The following is a 7,685-nucleotide window of genomic DNA, read 5'->3' as shown; positions in this document are numbered from 1 at the left end:
ACAACTTCTTTATCCATTCATCTGTTGATGGACATCTTAGCTCTTTCCATCGTTTGGCCTTTGTGGACATTGGGGTGCACGTGCTCCTTCGGATCACTACATTTGTATCTTTGGGGTAAATACTTAGTAGTATAATTGCTGGGTCGTGGGGTAGCTCTATTTTTAACTTCTTGAGGAAACTCCATACTGTTTTCCAGAGAGGCTGCACCAGCTTAGGCAAGCTATATTTTTAAAAGAGAAATAAAGCAAATTGTTAAGAAGAAATTTATAAAGACAATATTTTCGCACTTAAGTCAAAAATAAAATGCCAAGATAAAAAATGGCATATTATACAGGGAGCTTATTCATATGGTTTTATGACCAGGTTTGGAGTCTGTTCATTATGTATTGCTTCCCCATCCTTCTGAGAGGCTCCGAAATAATAAATATTAACATAGACTTTAGAAAATAGAAGTGGCTCCCTATGATAAAGGAGCATATCGCTGATTGGACCTGCTGGTAAGTGTTGCATGCTTATCTGCCTTGGTAAATGCTTTTTATGCTGTTCATCTTATCTGATTGGAGTGATTTACATGAAACATTCCTAAGACAAAGGAGACATGGATGTAAAAATAAATATGTCCAGTGAAGCAGACTTCTTTCCCCAGTGACTGCGTGGCTCCCAGAAAAATATAAATTAGGTCAGTATATTAGAAGGAGATTCCCGAGCTCTCCCTGAAGATGGCCAGTGGGATGGTTTTCACAGGCTGAGCACTAGACCGTGTGAGTGGCCATTACCCAGACTGGGAGTATGCACTTTGGGAATCAGTGACAGTGAACCTCGAGGTATTGGAGAGAAAGGCATGAGCCGTTTTTCTCTCTCACTGGTGGTGAGTCATGACATGACGGTCCCCTCCCCGTTAGTCTTCCCTCTGGCAAGGGCACCAGGCGTGAGTGCACCCTGGGGGCCCGTCCGCAGACAGCTGCGCCGTCACAATGCTCTGAGTCACTGCCCTGAACACTTCAGCATCCAAGTAAAACCCGCCTAAGTGCACGGCTAGGGTTTCACTCCTTCCTCTTTACCAGTAAGTGCTATTATAAATTATTACCTCCACCTCAGCTAATCAGGGGCCTGGATACTTTCGGGTTGAGGAATACATTTATTTCCATAAGGCTGCTATCACTGGGGCACTGAGTTTCAAGTCCTGTGGTTTTACCAGGAGAAAATCACTCCTGCCCGATATTTAGGATTTGATGTCAAGATGCCAGGTTTTATTTGAAGGAATTCCTTTATCTTTACCTCTGTTTTCTGTGTTGGTATACACTCTCCTTTGGCAACGCTTACCATCTCTAATTACCACTAAAAATTAAGGCTAAATAAAATAACTCACAGTAAATGAAGTCATTAAATAGAAACTAGATGTTGTATTTTTCACATTATGGACCCTTGTAAATAACACCAGGAATAACTTTATTAGTACTTAAAAGACTCATGAAAAGTACTGTGAGCCTATTTTCCTTGGCATTTTCTTAAAAAACAAAATATCGATGAGTAACTTAAGTGATTTACTGAGGAGATAAATACTTTTATTATTGACCATGTTGAGATGATGTGGTACGGGAATTTGGTTGGTTAGCGAGTACATCCCAACTGTCTTAATCTTGTTAGTTTCAGTCAATCAGTCAAACCAAAATTGAGCTCAACGATTGTGCTTCTAGAATGGATGATACGAGAGACATTAAAAACACAGGAAGAAATGATTCATTGAGAGTCCAGTATATGCTATATATTTTATATAAATCTTCTCGTTTACTCTCTTATTCCCTCTCAGCTTGACTATTATTGTTATTTACATTTTAAAGATGAAGAATGTTGGCTTCAGAGAGCTTTGGTGAGCTACACACATTCTTTATGAGGAACAGCACTGTTTGAACACAGATCTGACTTCAAAATATGTGCACAAGTCACCACTCATATTTTCTGTTTTTAAGCCTTTCCAGTCTGAACGAGCAAATGTGATTTATGCACACAGAGACTGAGACAGAGTCACACAGATTCACACATACAGTGAAGGGATCAGTCTAAGGCTGTATTTTATCAGGAGCCTGAATTAGTACCTGAACTGGTGGGGCAGGGTACATGTGTTCTGATGATTAAAGGAAACAGAATCTTGTGAGCTCAACAAATGGGAATAAAGGAAATGGGAGTATGTCATGACTGGGCTAACACTTGAGGATTATTCACAGCGAAGAGTTGGTGACGGGCTCCCATAAAAACAACACAGAAGCAGCAGAGAGGGGGCCTAAGGAGGAGGGTAGCGGAGAGTGAGTACATCAGAAACACTGAGTGTTCAAAACAGGGTCAAATGACTGAGTAGGAATGAAAAGAATGAGGATTGGAAGAAGGATATCAGGTCTGGCCAGAAAGGGTCACGGTGACTTTCAACTCAGTATTTTAATAAGGTAATGGGCTGGGGATGGGGATGTCAGCGATGAGGCGTAATCCTTAAAGCAGCTTCCAAAGGCAAAAAGGCTCCTTGGCTTCCTCTTTTTTTTCCCCCAAAGATTTTATTTATTTATTTGAGAGAGAGAATGAGATAGAGAGCATGAGAGGGGGGAGGGTCAGAGAGAGAAGCAGACTCCCTGCTGATCAGGAAGCCCAACGTGGGACTCGATCCCGGGACTCCAGGATCATGACCTGAGCCGAAGGCAATTGCTTAACCAACTGAGCCACCCAGGCGCCCTCCTTGGCTTCCTCTTGTCATCACCTTTCTAGGCACTGGCTCTGCTCATCTCCACCACCTAGGTGTCTGAGGAGAGTCCCCTCCATGGGCAGTCCCTGGGCCGCCCAACCTGTCTCCTGTCTAAGTTCTTGCACCATCCCATTACCACCTCAGGGAATGACATGAATTGGTATTTTTTTGGCATGTTTCAGAGACTTAATTTTGTGTCATGCAGATGTTGAATATGATGATGACTTTCACATGTGGCCAGATTACCCTTTAAGTCCTCATAGAACAGTCTCATTTCCAGAGATTATGGGGCTTAACCTCTTTTGACTTAGCTTCACTACTGATGCAAGTTATTAGACTGAAAATGTCAATGGGACATAAAAAGAGAAAGCCTCTTCCGAGTGCTTTCCAGTTGATCAACTTTAGCCTAAATATTTTTACGTAAAGGAAACACAGTCATCTCATACATAGGAATTTGAAATAAACATAGCAGTGTTTACACTTTACGTTGAAATCCTTAAAGGGAGTTGGTAACTGAATTTAGCTTTATCTCCGTTCAGTAGATTCTGTAGATTCTATTTAATTGGTTTGTCTTCACTTACCCAAAAGCTGTACTCAGGGAAAGAGATACTTGACAAAGGTGAGCCAAAGCACAGTGGCATAACTTCTTATAGAGACCTTGACATTGTGATGTAATGTTTCTGTCATCGATAACTACTGTAGTCACCGCAGCACCAATGATTCCGGCTTCTACTGGACATCTTTAATTATTGATGAAGGGTAAGTTCTCATAGACATCATAATCATCGTAATAATGACTATACTGGTAGTTGGGAATAGTTTGGTTGAGACCTATTATATTCTGTTTCACTGTACTACGTGGGAGTAAATACTTGCTTTCTTTCGGCCTCTATAGCCATACTTCCAGTATAACGGAACAAAAGAGGAGTTTCTGCTAGTGTTATGATAATCCACAAAAAAACCCCACATGTTATTCCTCAACTTATCATTGACTTAGATTTCACTGTGCTCTTTGGGGGAAAATCGGAACAGCCTCTATCCTAAAAATTGAGCCACGCTAAATGTCGTATATGTGGTCATCTCTCCCTAGGGGTTCCCTGAGGTGAAACAGATCGTCATGGATGTGTGGCCTCGGAAAACTTCACCGAAAGCTGGTTTCTCTACATATCTGAAGGTTTGAAGAGGAGATGCTATTTTTAAATTAACATACACTTATTGATAGCTACTATGTGCCAACCACCATTCTAGATATTTTATCTATTCCGATGGAGTTTTTGTTTTGTTGTTTATTTGTTTGTTGTTTCATTTTTTGGTAAACCTGGCATTTCTTTTTTTTTTTTTTATTAAACCTGGCATTTCTTTAGAGGATCAGTCCACGCACTTGATATCCTGGCTCTAGAAAACAACACTTGACCAAACTAAGCCAACGAAAGGTATTTCAGGGACTTCTGCTGGAATTTTGGGAGAGACGCTCTAACTCAGCAGAAGTCAAGATAGCAAGATCTAAGTCTTAAAGTGCTAGGAGCTATCCTCGTCGGGAAGGAAAGGAATCAAACCAGCGCAAAGGAAAGCAGAGTCAAGCTTTGGAGACGTAGTATGGTGGCACCTTCATTTGAATATATACCTGAATCCAGGTGCACCAGAAGCCGCTGAATCTGACAGTAATCGAAATAATAAATTTGTTGTTGTTAATTAAGCCAATATGCATTGAGGTTTGTCTCTCTTTTAGAGAAAAAGTCCTGATGAATTTGTTTCCTGGAGTCATTATAAAGAATAATGAGAGGGTTGCTGGGGTGGCTCAGTTGGCTAAGCGTCTGACTCTCGGTTTTGGCTCAGGTCATGATCTCTGGGTCGTGGGATCGAGCCCCGCATCTGGCTCCCCACTGAGATGGGAGTCTGCTTCTCTCTCTCTCTCAAATAAATAAATAAATAAATAAATCTTTAAAAAATAAAGAATGATGAGGTGTAGGTATCATTATCCCTTTTGTGCATCAGATGAAGACACAGAAACTTAAGGTAGGTAATTTGCACAAGATGATAGCTCTTAAAGTGCAGGTGCGGGGATTCCCACACTGTTCTTCTTGCTACAGTTCTGCTCACGTCATTGTTCACAGGTTAGAGGTGAAACATTCATATTGTCTCACTGTCCTCCCACTCTATCCCACCCTTTGATTTACAGCACACATTGTGCCATGTTGGGGTTAGAAATAGTCTTTGGCTAAATACTTGTGTATTTCCAATGGAATATTATGCAGCCTTCAAAAGGAATGAGATCTTGCCATTTGCAACGACGTGGATGGAACTGGAGGGTATTATGTTGAGCGAAATAAGTCAAAAAGAGAAAGACATGTATCATATGACCTCACTGATATGAGGAATTCTTAATCGCAGGAAACAAACTGAGGGTTGCTGGAGTGGTAGGGGGTGGGAGGGATGGGGTGACTGGGTGATAGACACTGGGGAGGGTATGTGCTCTGGTAAGCGCTGTGAATTGTGCAAGACTGTTGAATCTCAGATCTGTACCTCTGAAACAAATAATGCAATATATGTTAAGGAAAAAAAAAAGAAGAAGAAGAAGGTAGCGAGAGGGGAAGAATGAAGCGGGGGAAATCGGAGGGGTAGAGGAACCATGAGAGACGATGGACTCTGAAAAACAAACTGAGGGTTCTAGAGGGGAGGGGGGTGGGAGGATGGGTTAGCCTGGTGATGCGTATTAAAGAGGGCATGTTCCGCATGGAGCACTGGGTGTTATGCACAAACAATGAATCATGGAACACTTCATCTAAAACTAATGATGTAATGTATGGGGATTAACATAAGAATAAAAAAAAATACTTGTGTATTTCACTGAGTTAAAGCTAATGGGCCCCACCAGCATCTTTGGTATTAAGATTGTGTTCTAGCCATCTCATTTTAACAAACCACCTATTTTCAAGACTGGTTAAAAAGAAGCCTTTCCCTGTGGCATTGTTTTGAAATTCCAAAGGGTGGGGCCACATTAGAAGTGAAACGATGTACCAGTGTTGTTTCAGCCATTTCCAGCCAATTTCACCAGCTTTTATACGTATACACTTGTAGAAATTAATAACTGTCGTTTCTTCAAAGAGGTAAAACGTATCGCTTTCCCTGGGATGTGGTCAACTGGCTAATAAAATTGGAGTCTGTAAATGATCTGTTTAGGATCCTAAGATTATACTTTCTTTGACAGCATAGGTACTGCCTTATATGATCTCTTTTCAAATCTGTTTTTTGCCTGCAATTATGAGTCCCATTATTAAAGCATCTATCTCACATGTTGTGGGGCTTAAATGCAATAATGCATAGCACTTCGTGCTGCATGAAAAGAGCTCAGCAAATATTATCTGTATTGTAATGATTTCTATTATTTTGCTATTTAAGTTATTTAAATTAGAATTCATTGCGTCAGAGGCACTGAAATTTTGTTGTGTGCTTGTTTAACTAAATGTCCAACTTCCAGTGGTACGATACTTTCTGCCAACAATAGATGTGTACTCATACAAAAGAAATCAGACTCCCACTGGTGTTAGAAAATGTGCCCATTTCTACAGCCGGTATTCACAACCAATGTTAGATACAAAATAAATGATATAATTTTGTTTCAAGAGATGAAGGACAACTATAACTTCTTAGGATATTGATTCATCACAGATATTTTATAATACTTCATATATTTTCCCCGGTCCATAACAAAGGTATTCTGCAGTTTTGGACACACAGTGGGGGAAAGCAGGTACTTCGAGTCTCAGAAATAAAGCTGATCTCACATTGGGATTCATGGTTCCTGGGTTAAGAAACTAAGGTATTGGAAATGTAAAAATCTTCCCTGAATAGGTAATGGATGGCAATGATAATAAGAACGGTAATGGCAAAATGTATTTTGTTATATATTCTTATGACCCTAAACTGGTCTGTGAACAAACTGAAGTTGTACAAGAAACGGAAGGAAGACAGTGGAAGCTGTATGGCCATCAAAGAGGCTGGACATTTAGTCTGATGAGCATCTGGCAGCTGACATTATGTATGTCCCAGGATAGACTGGATAAGGTGGTGCAGAGTGCTAGGGCGAGGTCTATAGAAGACCCAGTTGTTCTAGTTATGAGCTGTCAAATTTGGGCGAGTTCCTTAACCCTCTGAACCCTGTCTCTTACCTGTAAAATGGGGTAATAAATCCTTCATGGGCTTGTAAAGGTGTATAAGAATTTTAATTTGCTTTTAAAGACAACACCTCAACTTATGAACCTCTGATTTCATTGCCCTTTCTAAAATAATAAACGAGCTTGCCCTCCAGTAATAACTGCAGTTCACCACTGCTAAATGTCTGCAATCTCCTTCTCTGATTTGCAAGTCAAGAAAAGGCTCTTTCATTCAACATCTACCTCTTGGGTGCGTGCACTGTGCACCAGGCTCTGCTGGGCGCTGGAATACAAAGCTGGACAAGGGAGATGAGGTCCTTGCTCTCACATGTTAAGCCCAACACCAGCTGACTCAGTCGGGGCTTGGAACAGACGAACCATCCAGTTTTTCACAATAGATTTTCTCGAAATTACGCAACTGGTTTTGCTCTTTTCTTTGGTGCCCAGAATGTAAAATCATCAAAAAGTCAAGAGAAGCCTTCATTTGAACACCAGAGCTTTTTTTATTCCTTCCTTGTCTTTCTCACCATTCTCAAGCTTCAGTTTTTTCCTAACAAGTACTTTTGGGCTTCATTTTCCATGGTAACTGCCTCCGAGCTTGGCCTGGTGAAGCTTTCTACCTAGTGTGCTTTGGCGAGCTCCCCCACCTGGCCTTAGACGGCAATGTCACCAAAGGCAGTAGTGGGCTCTGTAAATATTTTACAAAGATAAACAAAGATGAATATGTCTAACACTGAGGTCCATGAAACCAAGGTAAGATTTTTCTTCATACGTATCTAGCACTCACTCAAAATAAGGG

At 40.8% G+C, this 7,685-nt stretch overlaps 1 long non-coding RNA gene across 1 annotated transcript; it reads left to right on the top strand.

The window, feature by feature from the left end:
- Nucleotides 1-2,295: 2,295 nt before the first annotated feature.
- On the top strand, nucleotides 2,296-4,278 carry LOC118010096. Its single transcript, XR_004679116.1, has 4 exons — nucleotides 2,296-2,442; nucleotides 3,321-3,491; nucleotides 3,823-3,906; nucleotides 4,097-4,278. It is a non-coding gene; the product is annotated as an uncharacterized LOC118010096 (long non-coding RNA).
- The last annotated feature ends 3,407 nt before the right edge of the window (nucleotides 4,279-7,685 follow it).

The sequence above is a fragment of the Mirounga leonina genome, unplaced genomic scaffold (assembly GCF_011800145.1).
Source record: "Mirounga leonina isolate KUSES-001 unplaced genomic scaffold, KU_Mleo_1.0 Mir_128, whole genome shotgun sequence".
Taxonomy (NCBI): Eukaryota; Metazoa; Chordata; class Mammalia; order Carnivora; family Phocidae; genus Mirounga; species Mirounga leonina.
Note: the sequence above shows the minus strand (reverse complement) of the source record. Positions and strands in the feature narration are given on the sequence as shown.